The sequence below is a fragment of the Nicotiana sylvestris genome, chromosome 9, assembly GCF_000393655.2.
Source record: "Nicotiana sylvestris chromosome 9, ASM39365v2, whole genome shotgun sequence".
Classification (NCBI taxonomy): Eukaryota; Viridiplantae; Streptophyta; class Magnoliopsida; order Solanales; family Solanaceae; genus Nicotiana; species Nicotiana sylvestris.
The window spans coordinates 94,391,461-94,405,333 of record NC_091065.1 but is presented as its reverse complement, the minus strand read 5'-3'; positions in this window follow the sequence as shown (position 1 = coordinate 94,405,333).

Genomic DNA, 13,873 nt, shown 5'->3' with positions numbered 1-13,873 from the left:
AAGAGATTAAGGTTATACATGAAAATATGGATGTAAGACCTGTAAGTTTGAAGTATTTCGGAATTACTATATATTGGCTTGATATATATTTTCTTTGAAGTAAACCATTTTTGGTAAAACATGATAGATACGAACTTATATTGATGTGATATGTTTTAAATTAAATACATGACATGTGGGAGTTTATAAATGAGATTTTATTATAAGAGTAGATAGTATTTTATTATAAGAAAAGTTATCTTCTTTTTTTATTATAAGAGTAGATAGTATTTTCTGAAAGACATCCATTAGTTACGTTGTTTTTGCTTAAGAGGAAGACCATATAGTCAATATTTCTATGCATGCACATAGATCCTACATATTGAAAAGGTAAAGATCAAGAGCTTAAAGCTTCACATTGTTTAGACAACAAAGATATGCTGAAAATAGAAAAATTTGGATTTCTATGAATACACATAAATGTGATTGATCTAGAAGACTGGTTCACTTAGTATAATAGTTTTAATAAATAAAAATAGCTTTGTTATATTGGTTAAAATAGAATAGTATACGGTTATTGCAGTATTTGATGAAAGTAACTTATTTTAGAAAAATATACCGAATTATTGTAAAGATATAAATTATTTTCTCACAAGAAAAAAAGGTTATTTTGTTTTTACCATTTTTCAAGAATTAAGCATACGGTAATTTGTACTCTTTATATGAGATTAGGGAAATTAGAAGTTAAAAAAATATATGTATTTTTATATGGATATTTTAATGAAATAATAGTGTATGTATTAATTTTATATGGTATCACATGAACGTAATAGTACGTGTCACGACCCGAATTTTCCACCTCGGAAGTCATGATGGCGCCTACTAATGTGAGCTAGGCAAGCCAATTATTGAACCATCTACCTTTTTACCAATTTTATTCTCTCTAACAATTACGAAGAAATAACATTTAAACAACGGAATATAACATAAGCGGAAGAAAATAATAAGCCATCTGAACAAGAATATCTATTACAACTGTTTGAGTCTCGACTATCCAAAACTGGTGTCAGAGTTTCACAGACGGTCTAAGAATACTACAAATAAAGGTCTGAAAGAATTAATTACAACACTTTTTTTGGAAATGCATGTAAGAAATAGGAAAGCAGATAGAAGGAAACGCCAAGGCCTGCGGACGCCTACAGAACTACCTCGGGTCGCCTGGTGATCAAGAATCAGCAATCTCACTGCGGTCCAAAGTCCATAACACTAGGGTCTGCACAAAAGAGTGCAGAATATAATATTAGCACAACCGACCCCATGTGCTGGTACGTGCCTAGCCTAACCTCGGCGAAGTAGTAACGAGGCTAGGACTAGACTACCAAATAAACCTGTGCAGTTCAATTATATACAACGGGAAAGAAATACAGAAATAAACAAGTAAAGTTGGGAGGGGAATACATGCTTCGGGGAATAGCAGGTAAAACAGAATATCAAGAGAATTATTAAGGAATCAAAACCACCCACTAACACGAAAAAGGGAACAAAGGCAGATTTCACTTTCTTTTCATATCTCGTGGCAGGTGTGTCACCCGCTCCCATTTCACTTGTCTTGTGATAGGCGTACCACCCGCTCCCATTTTATTATATCTTGTGGTAGGTGTACCACCCGTTCTCATTTCATTATATCTTTTTTGCGGCATGCAACCCGATCCACATATAATATTATTTCAGCGTGCAACCCGATCCACATATAATATTATTGCGGCGTGCAATCCGATCCATATATAATGTTGTTGCGGCGTGCAACCCGATCCATATATAATGTTGTTGCGGCGTGCAACCCGATCTATATATAATATTGTTGCGATGTGAAACCCGATCCATATATAATATTTACAATTATAACGAGAGTCCCGACAAGAGATCAATAAGGCCTACACTTTCCTGGCAAGGGATTCGACGGCATAAGTAATCACGTCCCGGCAAGGGAGAAACAGCTATAACCAAACTTGATACCATACCTAACTACCTCAGCTATAACCAAACTCGTTACAACATCTAACCACCTCAGCTATAACCAAACTCATCACCATACCTAACTACCTCAGCTATAACCAACCTCATTCTGACACCTAACTACCTTAGCTATACTCATAATCCCTACCCAACACAAAGAATCTTCAATCTAAGCATTTGTAATATCAATTAAGAACAGAATGCAAGGGAACCACAATTCAATAATAGCCTGGCAAGGGCGCAACATAATGAACTCTTCTTTTTCTCACTCTTACTTCACAATTCACTTCACAACTCGAGCCAATGCTCTAGAGTTTCAATTATCACTTATACTTTTACAACTCGAGCCAATACTCTAAAAGTTCAATTGTCACTTATATTTTCACAATTTCGCTATACAACTTGAGCCAACGCTCCTCAATGTTCATAGGTCACAATTCCTTCCACAAACTTTATACAATAATTAGAAATCTTCACCAAGGCATGAATAATACAACGAAATCATGAAAATCACAATATAAGACTCACGGTCATGCTTGACACCAACGTATAGATACTCGTTACCATGCCTATATGTTGTACTCAACAAGAAGCAAATACCAAATAGGACACAACTCCTAATCCCTCAAGCTAAGGTTAGACCAAACACTTACCTCGATGCCACGAACACAATTCACGATTCAATTATAGCTTTACCCCTTGATTCCACTACCAATTCGCTCGTATCTAGTCACAAGTTACTTAATTACATTAATAAACGCAAAATAAATCAATTTGAATGCATGTAAATGTATTTTCCAAAGTTTTACCCAAAAAGTCAAAATCACCCCCGGGCCCACATGGTCAAAACCCGAGGTTCAAACCAAAACCCGATTACCCATTTCCCCACGAACTCAAATATATAATTTGTTTTGAAATCGGACCTCAAATTGAGGTCCAAATCCCCAATTTGTTGAAAAACCTAGGTTCTACCCAAAACACCCAATTTTCCCCATGAAAATTATTGATTTTGAGTTGAAATCATGTTAAAAGATGTTAAGGAGTGAAGAAAATGAGTTAGAAATCACTTACCAACGTTTTGGAGAAGAAAGGTTGTTTGAAAAATCGCCTCTTATGTTTTTGGGGTTTTGAAAAATGAAAAATAACTGAAAATCCCATCTAAATATACTATTCTCAGGGCCCTGTGCGGACCGCACAAAACCAACTGCGGCCGCACAGCATTATTCCTAAGGCTTTGGTTCAACGAAAAAAAACTAGTACTGTGATGACCCAAGGTCATAACTTGTTTTAGAAATAAATAATATATTCTGAGGCCTTAAAAACCTCTTTCTGTCTCACCTCGATTTGTGTGCGTAGTCCGTACACGTAGCCAGAAAGCCATTGTGTGAAAATCTGTGATAAATGATGAATTTTTTCTTTAAAATGGATTTAAGTTGACTTCGGTCAACATTTTAGGTAAACGAATTCGGACCCGTAATTTGATGGTCCCAGAGGGTCCGTAGGAAAATATGGGATTTGGCGTATGCCCCAAATCGAATTCTGAGGTCACAAGCCCGAGAAATGAATTTTTAAAGAAAATTATTTTCTGGAATTATTTATGAGTTTTGGAAATGAAACGTGTTTAAAACTTGATGGTATCGGGCCCGTATTTTAGTTTTGGAGCCGGTACAGGTCTTATATGTGATTTAAGATGAGTCTGTGAAATTTTGTAAGAAATGGAAGTCGTTTGAGGTGATTCAGACCCGTACTTGTGAAAATTGATACTTTGAAAGTTTTGAGATTTTTCTTAGTTTTCTATGCTAAATTCGTTGTTTAAGAGTTTATTTTGGTGATTTGATCACACGGATAAGTTCATATAATGTTTTTGAGTTAGTACGCATGTTTGGTTTGGAGCCCCGAGGGCTCGGGTAAGTTTCGAAAGGTTTTGAACTTAGGAAAAAATTGTAGGTTTTTTGTTGTCTCAGTGCATAGAGGTTTTGTTCTTCGCATTCGCGTGGTTCCACTCGCGAATGCGTAAGGCAATTTCCTCAACTGCCAGTTTGCTCTTCACGAACGCGGAGCTTGGGATGCGAACGCGAGGCTGTGGGGTGAGTAACCTTCGCGAACACGTCCAGGCACTCGCGAATGCATAAGGTTAAAGGCCTGGGGGAGGGGTTTCACAAATGTTCTACGCGAACGCGGCCCTCTGACCGCGAACGCGAAGGCTCCAGTAGTTAAAGCTCTATGAACGCGCGCCGTTGAACGTGAATGCGAAGGTCAGCTATGCCTGACCCATCGCGAACGCAACAGGCCTATCGCGAATGCATTGAAGGCCTGCCCAGTAATTTTTAAACAGTAACATAACATACGGGATTTCACCAAAATTTCATAACTTCTTCTTCCAAACTTCAAATTGGGAGATTTTTGAAAGAAAACTTCACCACAAATCCATAGGTACGTAATCTTAGACTCATTTTCTTCAATTTTCATTAATACCCATTAGATTTCTAGGCCTAGATCATGTTCTTAAGGGTAGAAAATTAGGGATTTGGGTAAAATTAGGGCTTTTTATATAATTGGGATTTAGACCTCATTTTGGGGTCGGATTTTGGAACTAATTACATATTCGGGCTCGTGGGTGAATGGGTGATTGGGTTTTCGTCCAAACCTTGTATTTTGAACATGCGGGCACGGGGTCAATTTTTGACTTTTGGGAAGAATGATAGGAAATCTATAATTGAGCAATTGAAATTGGATTATTTAGCGTTTATTGATGTTATTAAGTCGATTATGTCTAGATACAATTGATTTGGAGCCAAATTCAAAAGGAAAAGCGGTGTTTGAGGCTTGAGTTGGCCGTGGAAGTTCGAGGTAAGTGTTTGATCTAACCTTAAATTGAGGGATTAGGAGTTGTGTCCTATTTGCTACATGTTACTTGTTGAGTACGATGTATAGGCATGGTGACGAGTATCTATACATTGGTGTCAAGCATGACCGTGAGTTTTAAATTGAAATTGTTGTGTTCTTAGCAAATACTACGAATGCCTAAGTTGTTGATTCTCTGTGTTGAGCAAGGATTATGATTGTTCTCGTGAAAATTACTTATGATTGAGTATTGGTGCTAATTGAGGAAGTTAGATGTTGGAACAAGTTTGGTTATAGCTGATTTTTCCCTTGCCGGGACATATTTACTTATACTGTTGATTTTTCCTTGTCGGGATAGTGTTGTTTCTTTATTGATCCCTTGCCGGGATTTTCGTTGTGATTGGTGTTGAGTTGTATATGTGGATCGGGTTGCGCGCTGTAACAATATTATATTTGGATCGGGTTGCACGCCGCAACAATATTATATTTGGATCGGGTTACGCATCGCAACAATATTATATTTGGATCGGGTTGTACGTTGCAACAGTGTTATTATATTTTGGGATCGGGTTACACGCCGCAACAATAGATAATACAAAGTGCTTATAGACTGGTTACGAGTTCCTTATTGTTTTGCTGTAAATTCTAAATTGTCCTTATGCCTTTCTCTTAAATTACTGTTGGTAATGATATTTCCCCGTAGCATGTTTCCCCCCTCCCAGCTTTATTTGTATATTCTAATTTTTATTTTCCGTTGTATATGATTTAACTGCACAGGTTTATTTGATAGTCTGGTCCTAGCCTCGTCACTACTTAGCCGAGGTTAGGCTAGGCACTTACCAGCACATGGGGTCGGTTGTGCGGATACTACACTCTGCACTGTGTGCAGATACTGGTACCGGAGCGTTTGGACCATAGTGAGGTTGCTACCTTCAGTCCAACAGGCGACCCGAGGTAGTCCTACAGGTGTCCTCGGGCCTTGGCGTATCCTTTTATCATTTCTTTTCTGTTTCTACTTATTCAGAGACAGATTCATGTACTTTTATTCGGACTTTATTTGTAGTAATCTTAGACAGTCTGTGAACTTGTGATACCAAATTTTGGGTAGAGTTATATTTAGACTTCCGCAGTTTGTATTAAGATAAATTATCAGATTTTGTCTTCCGCTTAATTATTTCTGCTATTTGTATGATATCTACTCATTACTGATAATGGTTTAAAACTGAAAAACGTTAAGTAATTAGAATAATTTTGCTTGCCTAACTTTCACCAGTAGGTGCCATCATGACTCTCGAGGATGGAAAATCCGGGTCGTGACAAGTACATTGCAGGATATGTAGTTGGTGCATGTCACAAGTTTGAAATCTTATTGGTGAACCAAGCTTTGGTATTTTAGTGGAGTGTGTGGTGTGCATATCCGTTCGAGATTAGAACACTGAATTTCTTTTATAAAAAGGAAATATTTTAAGTATATTTCGTGCTTCCGATCCTGGAAACCCTAGGTGCTACTAGGGCATGCATGACTTCTTTAGGATTATGTTTCTTGATGTGGTTCGTGATATGGTACAGTGATGGTATAATCTTTTTCAAAATATCATACCGATTTTTCGTTACTCCAGGTATATTAAGGCTATCCCTTTTTCTCCTTTTGGCATGATCCGTACGATACAAACGAAACGAAAAAATGCACAACTTCCATAAATTACTCTATTCATAGAAGTATTAGAAGTGCATATATTCTTGAATTCACATATGTCTTATTATTCTATCGTCTGCTCATGGGTCTCAGAAGATACGTAAGTTGATAAAGTTTGTTTCATGATATTAATTAGAGGCATAATGATCTTATGACATAGCGAGAGATTTTATTAACGTATTTCATATGCATTTCATGCATTTATACATGCACATTAACCCATGACCAGATGGCGTTATATACGTGTCCTTAATTAATGTTGACTTACTGTTATATTTCAGTTCCGCCTTACATACTCGGTACATTATTCGTACTGACGTCCTTTTGTTGGGGATACTACATTTATGCCTGGATGTATAGATAATCAGTGTGATGAGCCCTCATAGTAGACAAGATTGGCATTTAGCGACGAATCGGTAGGACTCCACCTCATTCAAAGTGCAGCCAAGTGTATGAGTCATCATGTCATAGTTTTGCTACAGACTTACGGGTAGGTCGGTACCCTATCCCATTTGATGTCAAATAAATCTTAGAGGCTTTGTAGACATAGTTTTATTTTGTACAGTTTGTTAGAGGCCTTGACGGCCCATATGCATTTATGCTCTAAAAAATGGTTCAGTGATACAGTGTTGCCCACTTATAGTTGAACATTACAAATTGTGGCTATGTAGGCCCACAATATTAATAAAGAAAAAAAAGAGTTGCAGAATGGTTTGCTCGGGCAAGCACGGCACTGAGTTCCAGTCACGCCTCCCCAGGTTTGGGGCGTGACAAAGTGGTATCAGAACGGGTCGTATCCTAAGAAGTCTACAAAGTCGTGCCTACTAGAGTCTCACTTATGGGTGTGTTGCGTGTCACATTTATAATTGAGAGGCTATAAGGCATTTAGGAAATGTTATCCTTCTTTTGTTTTCAGATCATGCCATGAGCTAAGTCGTAAGAAGTCGGTATAAGGTTTCCACCAAATTTTATATGCACTAGAGGTGCTATCACAATAGAGCTTTAAGGCGTAGATGTAATTTCTACTTATGTGGAAGGGAGGTTATGAAAGAAACAAAAGATACGATGCGAGATTGAAAAGTAAGTAAGGTAAAGGTGAAAAAGATACAAGAAACTCAAGTACAAAAAGTTGTGAATAGTCAAGACTTCAAAAATAATTTGGGTTTTAAGTTTAATTTACAGAGGAGACTCTAGTGAAAATTTTGCAAAATCTCGAAGAGTTAACATTCGAGTACGAATGTTCTAAAGAGGGGAAGGATATTACATCCCGTACTTTAACGTTAGGATTCGTCGAAGTAATAACATATGAGTTGGAAGGGATTAAGGTTATATATGAAAATATAAATGTAAGACCCTGTAAGTTTAAAGAATTTCGGAACTACTATATATTGGCTTGATATGTATTTTCTTTGAAGTAAACCATTTTCGGTAAAGCTGATAGATATGATTTTATATGGATGTGATATGTTTTAAATTAAATACATGACATGTGGGAGTTTATAAATGAGGTTTTATTATAAGAGTATATAGTATTTTTTCATAAGAAAAGTTATCATTATAAGAGTAGATAGTATTTTCTGAAAGATATCCATTAGTTACGTTGTTTTTGCTTAAGAGGAAGACCATATAGTCAATATTTCTAGGCATGCATATTGTTACATCCCGCAATATTACGATGATGTTACGCCCTGGAGTATTACATTACGGTGATGTTACACTTTGCAGTATTAAGTTACGACGATATTACACCCTGTAGTATTGTACGCTGAATTTGTCGTAAGGTAATTGACATTAGTCCAAGGAAAAGATTATTCGGAGATTATAAAGATTATGATATTTCAAACAGGTGATAAGTAAATTCGTGAATGTGAGAGGGTAAGCAAATCAAAAGAAATGAATTCCATTGAAATTTGGCATTTGGGATAAAATACGGCTCGAGCTAAAATACCCGGTATTTATGGACTAGTGTCATACAAGGTACCACATGGCCATGATAGTAAGGTGTATAAGATATGTTAAAGGTGGGTAATATATTAAGTAATTTGAGATAATTTTTAATTATGTGGGTAATTGGTTAATTATTGGTTAATGGGAGATTAACAAGTTAATCAAGTGATTAGTGGATAATTAATTCAAATGTTTGGACAAGAATTAAATCAACCACGTGGCAGCAAGCTCTTGAAGTAATTGTGACTAATTGGTATTGATAATTATGTGGCATGTGTAGGGCAATTTTTGATTAACTAAACCCCAAAAGTGGGGACCACAAATCTTAAAGGTAAGGATTTCATATATCTTGGAAATAAGTTCATACACGTCCTTTCCCAAAAAAATTCTCTGGAAAAATTGCTACTACAATTTAGAAAAGAGAAAGGACACTACAAGAGATAAAGCTTCTTTGTCATGACAACGTGATTGCCATTAAAGATATTATAAGGCCTCCACAAACTGAGAATTTCAATGATGTCTACATTGTTTATGAATTGATGGACACTGATCTTCATCAGATAATTCATTCAACCCAACAATTGACTGATGATCACTGTTAGAATGAGATAGATTGACGTGACTCTGCTTCAACAAAAAAAATCATACAAAATTATACTGCGTAATAGTAACGAGGTTTTGCGATTCTAAGGAAGTACGGTGTAATCATTTTCCAAGAATATCATACAGATATTTTTTCATACTCCAGGTATGTTAAGGCTAAGCTCTTCTTTCATTTCGCATCATCTCGTCATTATATTCACATCCCGAAATTTACGTATATTTTGCTAGTCCGCAAATTGCGTATGTTTTTATAGTATTGTAAGTTATAATATTTTCCTTATGTGGAATTCATATTCAGTTGAGTATTTCCTTCTTTCATTCAAGAGAGCAGAGAAGTTACATATATATAGTATTAAAAGTATTTTCATTATCATCGAGGTATAATCGATGGCAGGTCCCTAGTGGGCAACCTCTAATCAGATGGTAAGTTATATGATGATCCTACTGTGGCCGAGCGCATATGAGCGAGCCCAGTTGTTCGAGATACAGAGCATAGTATGGCCGAGCGCTTATGAGCGAGCCTACTAGGGCAGAGCAGATATATATGTATACTGAGCCTTATAGGGCCGGACAACTATTTTACCTACTATATTGAGAGAATTGAGTCAGTATCAGCAGGTAAGCATATCTTCAGATTATCTTTGACTTCCAGCTACTTGCAGTTATTATATTATCAGTTCAGATTCAGCTTTCAATATATTACCTTACATACTCAGTACATTATTTCGTACTGACGTCCCTTTTCTGGGGGCGCTGCATTTCATGCGTGCAGGTCAGGCAGACAAACGAGTAGACCTCTTCAATAAGTGTTGCCCGAGTTCATCTTGATCGGTAAGCTCCATGCCTTTCAGAGTTTTCGGGTCTAGAGCCTTATGTATATCTTGTATATATACGTATATATGTCATAAGTAGGTCGGAGAGCCTTTCCTATCACAGTATATCCATAAGTAGAGGCTTGTAGACATATATTGTCAGTTAGTGCAATATGTTGGTCTTTCAGGCCTTGTATGTATATTTGGTTGGTTTTTCAGCTGTAATAAATATGACGGCCTTGGCGGCCAAGTTTTAAATTAATATTTAGTCAGCATTCTCTGTCGTCTTGCAATGTGGATTATGGCCAAAGGTATGACATCATATGTTTAGAGTCCCTTAGTTGCAAGGTGGTACGCAAGGATAGGTGAGGCATTGGGTGTCGGTGTTTCCCCCCAAGTTCGGGGTGTGACAAAAGTGGTATCAGAGTAGTTTTGTCCTAGGGAGTGAACCCGTGTCTAGTAAAGTCTTGTTTATGGGTGTGTCGTGCACCACACTTATAAGCAGGAGGCTATAGGGCATTTAGGATTGTCACTTTTTATTCTTACTCTAGATGGTGTGGTAGAGCTCACTTGTAAGAATTCAAATTCCGATTTTTTTTTTATTATTCGTAGTAAGACGATACCTACATCCGGAATAAAGGTTGGAAAGAGAGATAATTGTGGACGAGCTGAGTTAGAGGAATTGGATTTTTGTATGATGCCTTCAATAAAGTAAATATGAGGTCTTTAGCACACCATGGGTGTACTGAAAGGTGTAAGCTTCCTGATAAGAAGCCTTAAGGCAAGAATGCCTATCCACCTTTATGGTGAAAGACAATGAGATATTAAGAAGATAAATACAAGTTTCAACAAGCAAAAGAAGCAAGGTAAAGAAGGATATGGGGCGCCCAGTTAATGAAGATTATCAGTATTACAGTTTCGGCAGAAAAATATAAGCATTAAGAGTTACCCTCAATAGTAACAGAGGTATGTACAATTGGCCGTACCCATCTCAGTTATGCCCTATGAGGGCTAACAGGTATAGTTAAGAGAAGGATGGGATATCAAGATCCTACTGGGGTTAGAGTAACCCAAATTGGTAAATGGATTACATTCATTTGTTGGCATTTTCGGAGGGTATTACAAATGTGCCAATAGATCTTCCTGTGAGACACCCCGATGGTGCACACTAGAATATTACGATTAGATGTGAATACTAGCATTCAGAAGATAGGCAGTAAAAGCCTGGATGGGATAAATATTACCTTAAGTGTGGCTCTCATCCCTAGTAGAGCGAGGATGTTGGGCAACCCAAAGAGCCATTGGATGGAGCAAAGGGAAGCTAAAAGCGAAAGAATGTCGTATTGAAGTTTTCACAAGAAAAGGGATACACAAAATATTAGCAAAGTAATGAGAAAAGAGATAAGGAAGCATTATGAATATGGTGTGATACATGGATGAAAACGGTAGATTGTTACAGAACCTATAGTCAAATGAAGGAAGAGACAAAAGGTAATGGGCCTTAAGACAACGAAAGATCATAAGTCATAAGGTTATATCCTCATTTGGAGAAATAAGTTTGTGACTCCAACGCGACTACCAGAGGGGAGAGTTAATCTCTAGAGTAATAGAAATCAGTATGGACTGGTAAACAAGATAAACTAAATATGAATTAGGGGCTGAATGATTGGAAAGTACTCGGCATCATGGGAATTTCAAATTTTGTTCCGGTAGAAATAGAATGGACCACAGAAGAATATTCACGATGAATTCAGAGAAAAGACATTCAGGGAGAAGCTTCCCTAGAGCAAGCAATGTGAGCAAAGTTAAGTTTAAGAGACTGTATGTGCCAGTTACGCTATGTGTCACCCTCGCGAGTAAGGGAATTTGTCATCCTTTTTACAGGAGAATTGTTGCAAGGCGAGTAAGGATCATTTATGTTGAGAAACGACGCCAAGGATGAAGAGGGAAAACATCTATAGGTAGATCGTCGTGGCTTCAGCTCTTAGTACACTCCCTAAAGGGGAGAATATGGAATGATATGGTATTAAGTCAGAATTAAGTGGTTCTAGTGACTATGGAATGGTAAAAGAAGAATACGATAAATGAAAGAGGAATGAGATGCCACTTATCCAAATCTTAAAGATATGCTACGATTCAAAAATATTATGCAAGCACGACGTCAAGGAGAGGAAGTAAAGTTCATGCCCGAGCTGTTATTAATAAATAAGGAGCCAGTGCGAGACATAAGTTAAGACAAAGGAAATAACCCAAGAAAGATTACAAGGAATATTGATATGATCATGGGCTAACGAGTAGTTAGTAATTGGTTAGGAAGATCCTAGTTATGGCTAAACATGAGGTTATAGACGAGTCATCAGATCGTGTGAGATAAACATAGTAGAACCCAACATGGAGAGTTCAGCCTCGAAGAATATTATTATAATACTTGAGATATATTCAAACAAGAGTCGGGGTAGCTAAAGATACCGTATGAGTGTTATGGGGATAAAAGAAAGTGCCACTAGGAAGGCAGTCAAAATATCTGTTTAGAAGAAACCATACAAGCACCAGGGCATAGAAGTAAGCAACTACGGATGATTATAGGCAAGTAAGGACATCAAAAAGGTCCGTAATAAACTCACAGCGTTACAAAAGTCAAGGTTTCTCCCTAAGTACTACAACGAAAGATTATCTAAGGAGATAAGAAAGAAGGCTCAACCTAAGCACAACAACCTAAAGAGGAAATGGTCGTATAATAACAATCTCGCAACAACATTGTAAGCATTCCAAAGGAAAATGGCACCTACCATGGCTAATGAACGGGAAGTAAGAATTAAAAGTAATATTCGAGATCATATGAGTTGTATGAAAACTCTGGCAAGTGTAGGCACTAAGATAAGCTAAGTATGGATGCAACAAGGGACAGAAAGACCAGGAAAAGTAATAGATTATGTTGAAAGAAAGCTAAGAGGGAACAAAAGAATCATTCAATCAATGATCCAGAGTTAGTATGTTATGGATACACTCAAGATTTTGGAACATTATCGAGGCAGCATATTTGTTGACAATCATACAGCCATAGAAAATTCCGGTATAAGTTAAAAGAAAGAATTGAGTCAGGGCATAGACAATGGATTGAATTGTTAGAAGATTGTGTCATGGATATTCCATAACGCCCATGAAAGGTTAAGGTAATAATTGATACTAGGAGCCACAGATTGGAAGATAGCTTAAGCCGACGAAAAAGCCGATCAGAAGAAGGAGGAAACTAAAGAGTTACATTACCCAAGTAAATCAGGAGTCTGATTATTGGACCTAGAAAAATAGAAACATTGTGATCGAGAACATTGCAGGATCTCCCTTAAAATCATAGGTATGAGAGAAATAGTACAACAACCATAGTCTATAACGACTCTATGATAAAGTTAGTTAAAAAAAGTAACAGCCTCCAAAAGGAGTCAGTATGAAGCTCCCACCGGATTATAGTATTATAATAGAGCTTCAAGTTATGGTGTGAATCATACCTATATAGAAGGGAGGTTATAAAAGAGGTACAAGATATGATGCGAGATTTTAAGGTATGTAAGGAAAAGGTGAACAACGTACGAGATACTCAAAGGCAGAATATGTGAATAGTCCATACTTCGGATAGAAGGCTAGAAGTGCTGGGATTCATTATCTAGGAATAATAGCAGCATCATCAGTAATATACCTTCCAGCCTATGGTCTAGGTATCGAAAAGCTTGACTTAGAGAAGTAAAGAAGAGTTAGAGATGATGTGATGTCTCGCTTGATGTTCCAAATGACAAAAGATAATCTATGATGCAAGCAAGTTGAAAGGTTGCAAGTAATATAAATAGAGATGTGTAGGTCACAAGTTATTGTATGGTAAAGCGACAAGGTTCTAGAAGACAAGAGCAAGGATAAGAATATGCGAATGGGAAAATAACAAAATGGATAAGTCCTCAGGATTAAGCCCATGAAAATAAGAAGA